General features: G+C 45.5%; 1 protein-coding gene and 1 long non-coding RNA gene across 6 annotated transcripts in view; one reads left to right on the top strand and one right to left on the bottom strand.

Annotated features, from left to right (window-relative positions):
- Positions 1–12,305, bottom strand: part of LOC146172058 (ubiquitin carboxyl-terminal hydrolase 8-like) — a 469,773-nt gene that overhangs the window by 19,848 nt on the left and 437,620 nt on the right. The window lies entirely within an intron of this gene.
- On the top strand, positions 7,981–10,318 carry LOC146172059 (uncharacterized). Its single transcript, XR_014702624.1, has 3 exons — positions 7,981–8,276; positions 8,417–8,550; positions 9,663–10,318. It is a non-coding gene; the product is annotated as an uncharacterized LOC146172059 (long non-coding RNA).

The following is a 12,305-nucleotide window of genomic DNA, read 5'->3' on the forward strand; positions in this document are numbered from 1 at the left end:
CTGCTCAATACTCCTTGAGAGACCAAATCCGAGCTTGACTCGCATTTATAATCAAAAAAGCCATCGCTCCAGTCCGCAGTCAAAGCTCCTGCGCAGTCAGCCGTCCAAAAGTAACCGCACGCACGGAGGGTGCACTTTTGGTGGCCTGCTCAACGAAAAGAAATGGCACGTTGTGAAATCAAGATGACAGGGGGAGATGAAAACAGGCTAAAACAACCTCCTTTGCTGCTGCTAGCCGCAAGCAAGGGCGCGGCAAGAGAGCAAAAGCAGCAATCGAGTCATGTGTCGGCCTATTGGAGAGGCAATGGCGCGAGCCCCTGAATGTGACGTGTCATAGCAGACACGCCAACAGAATAAAAATAAAAACCTGTAAACCTGCGGCAGATGGCAGAACAACCTTTGAACCCATAACCGCAGGCACATGCCCCGAAACTCGCACACCGCATGATCGCTTAGCACGATAGAGTAGCATGCGAGGAACGACCGCGCTCCCCAGTAAAGAAGGCAATGGGGGTGGGTGCGGTCGCTACGCACTCTCCAGTATATACGTACCAACACAACGCGGGGTGAAAATAAAAACTTATAGAAAGATTTGACAGATGGCGCAGCCTGTCCAAGCGTGCCAGCTTTGCGCTCAGGCGCGAAGGTTTGAATGCACGATAGAGAACGTACTGGTACGTTGGTGACACTGTGGGGGGAAGTGCGAAAATGTACTAGTACGCTCGTGACAGCGAATCCATGCAGAGACATCTCTGCAGTCAAGCAGCTCTATTCTTCGGCCGTACCGTGGGTACGTGATTATTCACTTTGGAGTGGCGCCCCTACCAGTGGTCATGAATGATGAGTCCGAGACTTTCACCTTCTTCATTGTAAAGAAGAGAACTACAGGCAACTAAGACGCTAGGACTGGTAGTGCGTTCAGTCGAATCCGTGGACAACGTGCGTTCAGACAAAATATTGCGAGAATTCCTGCTGCTCTTTTGAGGTACCAGCTGTGTAGCGCGTCCATACCAGACGGTCCTGCGCGAAGATGCAATTTCAGTGATACAGCCGGCAAGACACGTTGCCTTGGCATTGCAAGAACCTCCCAACACTACTAAATAGGTGCAGTTATGATACTAAGCCTAGGCTAAACCAGTTTTGGAACCAATTTCCCAAGCATCCTTGGCCGACCATTTACGTGTGGCCGACGTTCGGAAAATGGTCGGCAGCCTACTTAGTCGGCTAGTAAACCACGGCAAGCGGTCGGCCCGGAGGTAGCTGCCAGCCATTTCGGCAAGTAGTTCGCAGCGGCCTTTGGCCCGACTTTTTGGGCGGACTAAATGCCGGGCACGGCGCCAGGTTAATGGCAAGAGTGCGGCAATGCGTTGGCCCGACTGTTGAGGCGGTACATTGAAAAAAAGTTATGAAGAGCACGACTGCTACTTTTTTTTAAATTTGCCTGTTACTTGGCTTTGGTTTTTCGCGATGTTATGTAATTTGCGCTTAGTATGGAACAAAATGATACATGCTATTCAGTGTAAATGTTTTGTTACATTAATTAAGCTATTGTTTGTTTAACTTGTCGCTCACATTTTTAGTGAACCTTATACTGTTAGTAAAATTATTTACCGAGTTGTGATAAACAGCAAGCCACAAGGTGACCGCGATTTCATGTGTAGGTCATGTCATTATACTGTTTGCTTAATATGAAGCGCAGCTGTAGGTGCTGTAACATCAGTTATATTTTGGCGCACAAGCTCCCATACACCCCATTTAGCCCGTATCACTCACTGAAATGCGTCCGCTATATGGCAGGGCACTTGAGTAGACGCAACTTCTCATTGTAAGGGAGGAGAAGGCTATTGTGTAAAATAAAAGAAGCGGACAGAAGAGAAAAAGCACACGGGGGCAGAAATTATGCGTAGGGCACTGGCAAGCCTTGGTCGCGGCGAACGCTCCGGCAGGCAAGCAGAGACAAATTCTAAAAACACTACTTCGCAGCAGGAGAAGAGAAATGCGTACACGGAGGGAGACCCGGACGAAACAAAACCGACCTCACGCTCGGACGTTTCGAAGGAAGGGCGGAAAAGAGGGGGGACATGGTGGGAAGGGCGGTGCAACTATGTCACCCCCGCAGCTCGAAAGTTGGTGGCGAGCGTTCCTGACTGGGCGAGAGAAGAGATGTATACACGCCGACTTTGAAGAGAGCATGCAGCTTTGTGGTATTTGTATACTATTTTTGAAGGAGCTCTTTTCGAACAAAGTTGTCTTACGATCAAATACATGAAGAAAAAAAAAACGAAGGAAAATGATTATTGTCCAGGTTATTAATCGCATACTTTTTTTCTCAAAACAGTCTGGTAAAGCTAAGAGCCGCGAGAAAACGGGCCAGCGTCCTTGTCATTTGGTTTTGTTTCTTTGCGTGTGGCCCATTCATCCTCTTTTACGACCTGCCGGGGTGGGACGGGCGGCTCTTTTCATTTTTTTTTTTTTTCGGAAGTCGGAGGAGCGCATTTTCGCAGCGAGCGGTCCGATTCTACACCGGAAACTACCCCCCTCTCCTCCCCCGCTTCTTGTCAACAGTTCTTGGAAGACTCGGCAGCTTGTGCTCGTGGGTGCGTGCGTGCTTTCAAGTTCATTGCAGAAGTGTAGAGCGCGACCAAGAGACGATCTCGAGCGCGCGAGGACGCTGTACGTGCGAACGAAATGTTGGAAATGTAAGCGCGTTTTCCAAAGTTGCGCGTTATTAGTTAAAATTACAAGACAGTCAACTTTGTTACCTTCAATAACTAGGCGCTGGACAACCAGACCTCTTTTTCATTCGCATTTATATACTGTCAGGACAAGTGACTGTAGTAGTTTTCAACTGCTGTATCCTTTCAGTAACTCCGCCAAGCCATCCTGAAGTAACGCGCTCCTCCGGCACTTTTGGACACAAAAAATCGAAGATGCTCCGCTTTTTCTGTTTTTTTTTTGTTCCTTTTTTCTTTTTGCTCAAAGAATGGGAGTGTGGTTTCATCGGAACGAAACAGTTGATTTTTATTTATTTTATTAGTATTTCGCTTTTGTTTTACAGATTGTTTTGAATTATGGCTTCTATATTTTCTTGCTTGTTACTGTCCACTCCTGGTCCGCGAGAGACATATTTTCTCAACGAATCCTGCATATCAATATGAGTTTGAGACCTCTATGTTAGACAGAGTGATTGAAAATTAAGAATATTTATTGAGAGCTACACGAGGTACGCGCAATAAAAGAAGCTAATTTAAAAGAATTCTTTCCTGAAGCAGCTGCCGCAATTTCGGGTTTTTGTTGTGGCTTGCAGACTAATAATATGGAGAACTTTTAGTTTTAAGGCGTGAACATGTATCGGAAGTGATTAAAGCGAATTATCTGTCGTACGTACTAAGCCGAGAGAACGCTTGTAGAATAGCCCTGCATATGGAAGGAATGCTGCATAGGTCCAGAAACTTAAGACTTCTGCTTGAAAAGTACCGGGATAAGAGAGTAGAAACGATCATGACGTCATAGGCGTGAACTTCAACCATTTACATAGCAGGGAACCAAAGAAATCTTATTGATAAACATGGAAATAGCAAAGCACACTGGGACAATAAATAATGTTTCAGTAAAACAGCAAACAGTACCGAACATATAAGGTAGCGGCAAGAAATATATAATGCAGTGAGTTTCTAGTCACACGTTGTATATCAATAATGCGCAGCTGCAACAGGACTCCCTCGGGAGCTCTGACCCCCTAACAAATTTCCAGACAGTCGATTGCTTGATCCTTTGTGCTCACACATATACGCGTGAGCCGCAGGCTTGCGTCCTTCAAGACAAGAACCCAGTTCAAATCACTTCGATGTACAAGTGACCTTCCTGAGGTGGATGTGCCGCGTCAACAACCTCCGGATAAAGCTTTGCTCTCCAAGAACTAACAGCTGGCTATATCTAGGTGAGACGCACTAGCATGCGGAACAGTAGACAACGGGGTCACCGAAAGAATACGATCGACCGCGTTCCTATTCTGCCAAATGATCAATCCCACGGACTTCACTACACGTTGTTCGAACGCTTCACGCGGCCTTCCACTGTGCGACGAAAAAGCTCACGGCGCTAGGCAGCGGAATGTCCAAGCTGCGACGCAGTCCTTAAGGACACGTGTGTGAGACTCGACCTGACCAAAGTTGATACTGTGCGGATCAATATGCCAGCTGTAAAGCCTGTCTTAATTTGGTGGGGATCGAATACGCCACACTCAGTGCGCCACCGAAAGTCTCTTAGAGCATGCGGGAGATTGGGTGCAACAGGCGTCTCCCACTTCGCATACCTTAGGCACATATGTATAGGGGCGCAGAATAGCAGAGCGCTTCGCAGAGATTAGATACTGCTATGGCTATCCATGTTCCGTCTACAAACATCTCCTCTAACTATGCGAACACGTGCGCCTGCTTTCCCTGACCATGCACTACAAGCATCTGCCTTCTACTTCCAAGCCAGTATAAAAGTTAAGGCCGCCCAACTTAACCTATGTGATCCACTAACTCGGATACCCAATAGCGCACAACAAAGGGCATAATGAAGACAAGGCGGAACCCAGATAGGCGCCACCACCTAGCTATAGTGAAAATATAATCAAAGTAGATTGACTTTGCAAGAGGAATCCACAAGAAAACACGTGCTAAGCCATGCAGGGTCGTATCATTGGGAGGCTGGATCAATAAACAATCAAGGAACACAGATGTGGGAAAGTTGGCACCTGTGTGCACTAGGCTTTATCGGAAGTTTCGCGCATACGTTAATTAACTATAACTTTAGGATGAACAAGATGTCCGAGATTATTGAGTTAATAGTCTATCCCGACATCGGCACGAAGCCGTGTGTGACGCATGCACGTACGCACGCACGCACTTAAGCACGTCTGCAGTCGCACAGAGTAAATTGTTCCACGACCTTACACAGTGGTACGATGGAATAGTTAATAATATTTGAAAGAAGGAAATAAAAATTAGGGGGACGCTCAAGCTTCCCCTTAACATTCGACGGGATACAACGCCTTCTCATCCTTCTCTCTATTTCGGTGGACAACCGCAGTTAATTGTAAATTGGTTATAGGAAAGTAAAGGCACAGCATCTGTCACAGATCCCGGTGGGAACCTGGACCGCATCTCCATATTTACTACCACATTCCGAATATTTCAGACAAAACCCGACGATATTCAAGCGAAAACCGGGTTAGCGAGGTGGCTTTTGGACCAAATGAGCTGTAGCGCTTCGCATATATACATATATGCTGCACTCTCGATAGACGAAATTCGAGTATATTGCCGACATGAGGATAAATGGAACAGCTTGGGACAAATATTTGCCCGCCTCAGTTAAAACACAGGGATTAGGAAAGCTTTATTTCTTATATATCAATATGCCGAGGCCGACTGTCTTTATCCAGAACACAAATGTGGTCCTGATAGTTTCAAATAAAAATGAAAGGCACGCAAAGAGCCGATCGCCCGGACGATTCGCCTGTCGAACGTATACTTCCTGCGAACACAAGCATTGTGCAAGAAGTAACCTTTGGTTCTTTTGAGAAAATTCAAAGGGATTGCGTTTTGAGAATCCCGCGCAACATGACGAGGATCGATCGGCTCCTGCACCAGTGGCGGTCTACATTGTGTTAAATTCTTCAACGTCAGCCTCACACGCAGAAATATGGTATGAAATGCCAGGATATATATAAAGTTCCTCGAATCCCCTTTTCCCCAGCCGCGTATTCACTGCTGCTATAATATATCATTAAATAACATTGTGCATATCAAAGTAAAGTCTCCTGCAATACAGCAGGTTTCCCCTCTACGTTCCATGAGGCAGTCGGCTTAGCAGGAGAAAAGTGGAAAATTCGTATCATTGAAACAGCTATTTTTATGCAACATTGAGTTATACCGCGTGCATGATACATATTGACACTATATCATTTGAGCCTTCTGATAGAATTATACATTGCGCAACAGAAGGTGAAATTAACTGTTATTTATACATATTTTGAAATAAAGCTTTAACCGCACGCTAATTGAGCCGCGGCGGGTATGGTACACTCTGTAGTTGATCGCGAGTTGTCATGAACTTATGCTTGAAATTGTGAACTGGTAGGCGCTGCTTGTCTGTTTGAAGCATACTTAGTATTAAGTGCCTAAGATTTGCGCGGTAACTGCTATGAACCTACGAATGTAATTGTCCATTTTTTTTTTATGGTTAAATGGTAACCTCTGAATTTAAACAACCTCATCATAAAGTTAACCTATAACGTAAGCCTAAGCAAACCCACGGTAAACCGAAGAGATCACGTGCCTTTAAGGTTTATATGTTAACCGTCAATTACTTTTGCCAGTGTCCTCGAAACCTATCAATCCTAAACGCCCTTAAATTCGTTTCGCAGCCTCCATGAGTTTACATTTCGTACGGGGTCAAAAAAAGAGGCGGTGAGCTTTTATGAGCTTTCATCCGGATCCGGTGCACTTTGCCCTGCGACCTTCTACTGATTTTCATGCATCCCTAAAACAAATGGACAAAATATATTTTTGTCAGAAACTTGCAGCAGTTACTATGTGGTTCAATCGGTATTTACCAGCTTGAGCTCGAGGTCACGGGCTTTAGTCGAGCTGCAGAAGTCGCATTATGATGGAAACCAAACGCGAAAACGGAAATGTGGTTTGCGATTAATATGACAGCCCGAGGGACTCTAAATAACCCACGTACTGCTTTGCGAAGTATAAATCCGCATGGACTATGTAATCTCTGCAAAAGCACTCATAATATACAGTGTTCTGCAACTTAACCATCTTGGAAAAGACGGTTCCGATAAAGTTGCTGAACACTATATACGTAGCCAGGTCTTGCTATTTTGGCTAAATGAAGCTGCAGGTGTTCTACTGCCCCACACTTGGTTTATGTGGAAGATATTCGGTTAAAAGAACATTACATACATTCACTCCAAGCCATATTTTTTTCATGCAAAGAACTACAGCCGCTGGTATCAAGACGGGGGCTCTACAGAAGCCGTAGAAAAAGGAAAAGAAAAGAAAAGAAACTACCTCGACGCTTCTTGAACGACGAGGGAGGGGGGGGGGGGGCGTGAAAAAGAAAGAAAACTGCTTCTCGCTGCGCGGGACCTGCTGCCCCCCATCGGTCCATCTCTTCTCCCTGCGGCAAAGTGGAAAGAACCACGGGGAGGCGAAAGGCATCGAGGCACCCTACCGCGGGGGGCGACAGGAATGCCGAAGCAGAGAGAAATAGCGGCGAAAAAAAAAAAGAAAAAGAATTGCATGCACCGCACACAGGGAGATTCTCCCTGCTTTTGCAGCTTCTCTCCCCCCCCCCCCCCCTCCTCCCTTCTTGAGGTCACGTGGCCAAAAGGCGGCAAAACACATCCCGCGCGAGCTAAGATGCGCGGCGCCACTCAGTCGACGGCCAGCCTCCGTGAGTCCGTGTGGGCGCGCGCGATGCCTACTGCCTAATTTTATCGTCCGCTTTTATTTCGCGCAAATTCAATCTGTCTCAACCTCCTGCAGCAGTCAGCGTTTGAAAAGAACAGCCCATATATGCAGCTGATGATTGCAGCCGCTCTGTACAGATTCTTCGTGCCGAAGTTCACCAAAACATGCGTAAGTACATGATCTTTCGGTCTTGATCAGAGGAGCTTTTTGCTAGATTCGATATTATACTGAACATAATAATGTATTGTTTTGGAGCATATGTTCGTCTTGTTATATACTCCTTGCATCTTTCTTCATATATATATATATATATATATATATATACATATATATAATTGGCGTGGGCGCTGATCGCGCAGGAAGACTTGCTGAGCCGTTTGGAAACAAGGCTGCGGCTGGCTGCGGTGGCAGAATTGGCTCATTTTGCTGCAGTCTGGGTCCTTGGGCATCTCCTGTCCCAAAATGCTCGCCTTTTAATACGGAGGGACACTCACTATACCGATCAGGTAAGTCCAATTAGCACATATTTTGTTCGATACGACAATATACTGCAACTGTTTCTGGAGCGCGTATATATATGCGCATCTTATTACTACGTACATTTTTTTTTTTTTATAATCGATGTGTGCGCATTTCGCTCTGATTGCGCAGGAAGACGTGCTGAGCCGACTTGGAAACAATGCTGCGGCGGTGGAATTAGCTCTTTTCGCTGCAGTCCGAGGTCCGATCTCCTCTGCCCCAAAACGCCCGTCTTTCACTTCTTCACATCGAAGTGCATGCACTGACATGTATACCGACCAGGTAAGTCAAATTATCGCCGATTTTCTTCTATACGATAATGTACTGCAACTAATTATGTATTGTTTTGAGACTTATGCGCATCTTGTTACTGTAAATGCATATTTTGTAATTGGTATGCGCGCCTTGCGCTGATCGTGCAGGGAGGCGATATCAGCTGATCTGGAAACTGGCTTCGACAGTGGAAGCTCGTTTCGCCGAAGCCCGAAGTCCTTGGTCTCCTCTACACTAAAACGCTGGTCTTTCGCTTCTTCATGGCGGTGCACTTGCCGGACAGGTATTAGCGCTGATTTTGTTCGGAAAATTCGATTATCCGACTCACATCGATGGGACGCATGCAACCCAGTTAAATGTCAAATGCTATCACTGATATAAATATTGCAGCACCCCTCGCCATAGGAGCGATCAGAAGCTGTACTAGCATCATCGCTACTGCCAAGCAAGCTCGTGCCAGGACTGAGTACAAGATTTATGCCGCGTTTATTATTTTTTTTTGTTGCTGTAATGATGTATATACGTGAAAATTGATGATTGAGTGATGCGGTATGCTAGCAAGGTAAGCGAGCCAGTGCGTTCATTTTGTGGATTTTGGAATTATATATGTGATGCACACAGATCTGAGCCGTTTCACATTGATTTTGCTCTGTGCGCTTGCTTTCTGGGCAAGCAGTTGTATTTTCATCGTGCAGATTATTTCCTGGTGCTTACATGCTCATGAGGTGTTCAGCTAACTTGTTTCAAGCTTAAAAAATTTAGAACGGGTTCTATAAGCTTCTAAGAGTTGGGCTGTCTAAATAGCTGTCTTGGCTGATGAGACAATTTTTAAAATAATGCTCGGTTGTTAAATAACGAAAATAAATCAGATGACTTATCGTTAAATATCCGGTCGCTTTTGCTGTAAAAGTTCCATCTAGTTTGAGAAAATTAAGCTGTATTCTACGGAATAAACTTATTGTAGGTTTCATGTAAATATCGCGGAAACTCTTTGTTCTGCCGCGTTGGAATCCCTCATACACGCTCTATGACAAGCGCGGACACTTGGTTTTGCTAGAATTATTAAATTGCAGCATTAGCATGCAAGAACGCGCTTCGGGAGGATAAGGTTTGAGTGCGCTACGGTTGCAAATTGCAACATCATGACTCCAGCAAAACAAAGTGATCGCGCCTTTCTCGCGGATTCACGGATCCTGATTACCTATTGCGGCTTTGCGCTAATGCGTTTTCAGTAGGGTCGCATGAAGTCAAGCGCATAAAATATATTGATGTGATAGTGCAGTTGGTGGCAGTGAGCAGACATTATTTTTTCTACCTTTTCACCCTATATTTGCCTGCAATGTAAAAGTCTAGGCGAAAAGGAAATATTTAATTAAAACACTTTTCTTCATACAGCTGACCAAGATGGAACCTGCCGCAGATCCGACCAGTCGCAGACATCAAGTGATCGACAGGCTGCCAAAAGAAGGAGACCAAGCCTCAAGCCCATCTTCCATATGTGGCACACGCGCAGTCATATATCCACGCTTATTAAAAAGCAAATTGCGAGCTTTTTCTGAACGCTGTTGACAAATAAATTTTTCACCAAATACTGCAGCTTTTGTTTCTTCATGGCATCAGAAAAGCAGCATTTGTATGTGCTACCCCGTTATATATGCATGGGCCACGATATATTAAATGCATGGCATGATACCTGCACGAGGACAGACACCTGAAGGATAACTTGGAGGGCTTGCATTATTCCACCTTCAGGTATGTGAACGACTTTTTAGTATTAACAGACCGTGAGGGATTCAATCAAAGAATGAAGGACATTATGGATGTTTTTACTGAGTGTGGATCCGGCCTGGAATTTACTGTTGAGAAACCAGTAGACGATCAGTTACAGTATTTAGATATTTTGATTCAATTCGGTGATGATCATGTTTGTTGGGAATACAACCCGAGATCGATGAAGCCGTTGCTAGGCTCCAATTCAGGACATTCCAAATTAGTGAAGAATGGGATGATAAACACTTGCTTATTAAGTGCGTTGACGAAATCTTGTTACCACGGCATGGGCAGGAGTTTTGAAAGACAAGTGAAGAGAATTGCAAAGGCCGGTTATCGCGAGTCAGTTATTATTGAGGCCAGTTGCCGGATACTGAAGAACCTTAAAAGAACGCACAGACTGAAATCCCTGCCTAGCATGGGTGAGAGGAAGAGGAAGGTTGCCATGGTACCGTATGTGCACAGGATTTCGCATGGCCTCAAAAATGTAGGCAAGAGGTATAATGTGGACGTCGCACTGACCGCCCCGCTCAAGATGAAGAGGATCTGCCCGGCTGTTCAAAGGGAAAGAGAAGAGAAGAAGCAAGAATGTGGGGTGAAACATAGAAACCCCTATGTTGGATGCAAGACAGGTGTTGTGTATAGGCTTCCACTCTCTTGTGGAGCCAGTTATATAGGACAAACCGGACGGTGTATTAATAAGAGACTACAGGAACACTGTAACAACTTGGAAATTGGAAAGGACAAAACGTTTCTAGTATCCCATTGCCAGTCATGTGAAATAATGAAGAAGGAGAAGAAGAAATGCACTCCTAAGTTTGACAGTGTTAAGATTTTATATCGCCACAAAGAGAAGATAACGAGATAGTGGAAGCGTATTTTATTTCAACGGGGAATAAGTGTGTCAGCAAGACGTCTCTTGCTCTTTCAAGCAAAGAGGTGTCTTTTTTAAGTGATTTTTTAAAGTAATTTTTATGCAGCAGGTGAACCCAGGGGTTTTTCACGTGACTGTTTCGTTTTCTTCATGTTTGTTTTTCTGGGCCTTGGAGTAAACGGCTTAGGCTTAGTTGTGAGTCAGCGCATGTACTGTGGCTTTCTTGTCCCTTGTCCCTTGTTTTCGTGTTCGCGCTGTTTATATCAATAACGAGGGGCGATGCCGGCCACTAACCGGCGTCGGGAAGCAACAGGCTGACGTACGGTCTTTCGTCAGCAAAATGCTAGGGCAGACGAGCGGCCGACCATTCAGTAACGCTGGCAGACGGCAGGCCCACGTGCGGCAGGTGGTCGATCATGTCGGGCCAAAAGGTCGGGCCGTAGTTGATTGCCGAAAATCGGCCGACGTTAGGTCAGTGTCAATCCCCGACGCCGGCCCTCATTCGGGTGCCGAAGGTCGGCCGGCCACTTTTTGGTCGGCGAGAAAGGTCGGCCCTACCTTTTGCCACACACTTTTTTTTGCTTGGGTTCTTAACATGTAAGAATAAAAATCGCATGAGCAATGTTGTTGTTCTCTGCTGTACTCTGTGTTGGTCTTATACAATACATTTGTTGAAGTTGGTGAACCTATCATACATTTTAATGTGCTTGTTTTCTATAACTTGTTGCTTTTTCCTTATCTTACATATGTGCTGTGCTGTTTTAAATACTGTATAACCGACAAGTGTCTGCTTTTTCAAGTAGTATCAGCATTTATGTATTTGGAATATTTTATCTGTAATACAGTCGAACCCGCATATATCGAACTCGACGGCGATCGCGAAATAGTTCGATATATCGATAATTCGATATACAGAAATCGGCTTGGGATGGCATTTACGATGCGAAAAAACAATACCGTATTTGTCGTGTAATCAACTCACTCGCATAATGAGCCCACCCTCCACTTTTGCACTCGAGAATCTGGAAAAAAAAAAGCGTTAAGGCCAGCTCGCTCACATGCAAGCGATTAAGCGATCTCAGCGACGAGCGGCAGCGATAGAGCAAAACATTTCCAACTTGTTGGATGCCGCGGCAGCTCAAAACAAGGTTTCTGTGTCGCCGCGGCAGAAATCGCCAGCGTTTTCGCTTGCATGTCGCACTCCGTTTCGGTCGTCTCATCCACAGCTCATTTCTTGGCAGCGTGCCAAGATGCTGCGCAGCGATAACGTCGCGGCGTGTTTATCTTTTGATAGCTCCTGTGGCGGCAGAGAGCGAACTTGGCAGAGTGCCCATGATGGCTTGATTGCACAAGCCTGGTTCGATTTATCACGCCGCGCTTGGGGCGGGCGTAGT

Source organism: Amblyomma maculatum, unplaced genomic scaffold (assembly GCF_055883805.1).
Source record: "Amblyomma maculatum isolate TAMU_Amacu unplaced genomic scaffold, ASM5588380v1 scaffold_14, whole genome shotgun sequence".
NCBI lineage: Eukaryota > Metazoa > Arthropoda > Arachnida > Ixodida > Ixodidae > Amblyomma > Amblyomma maculatum.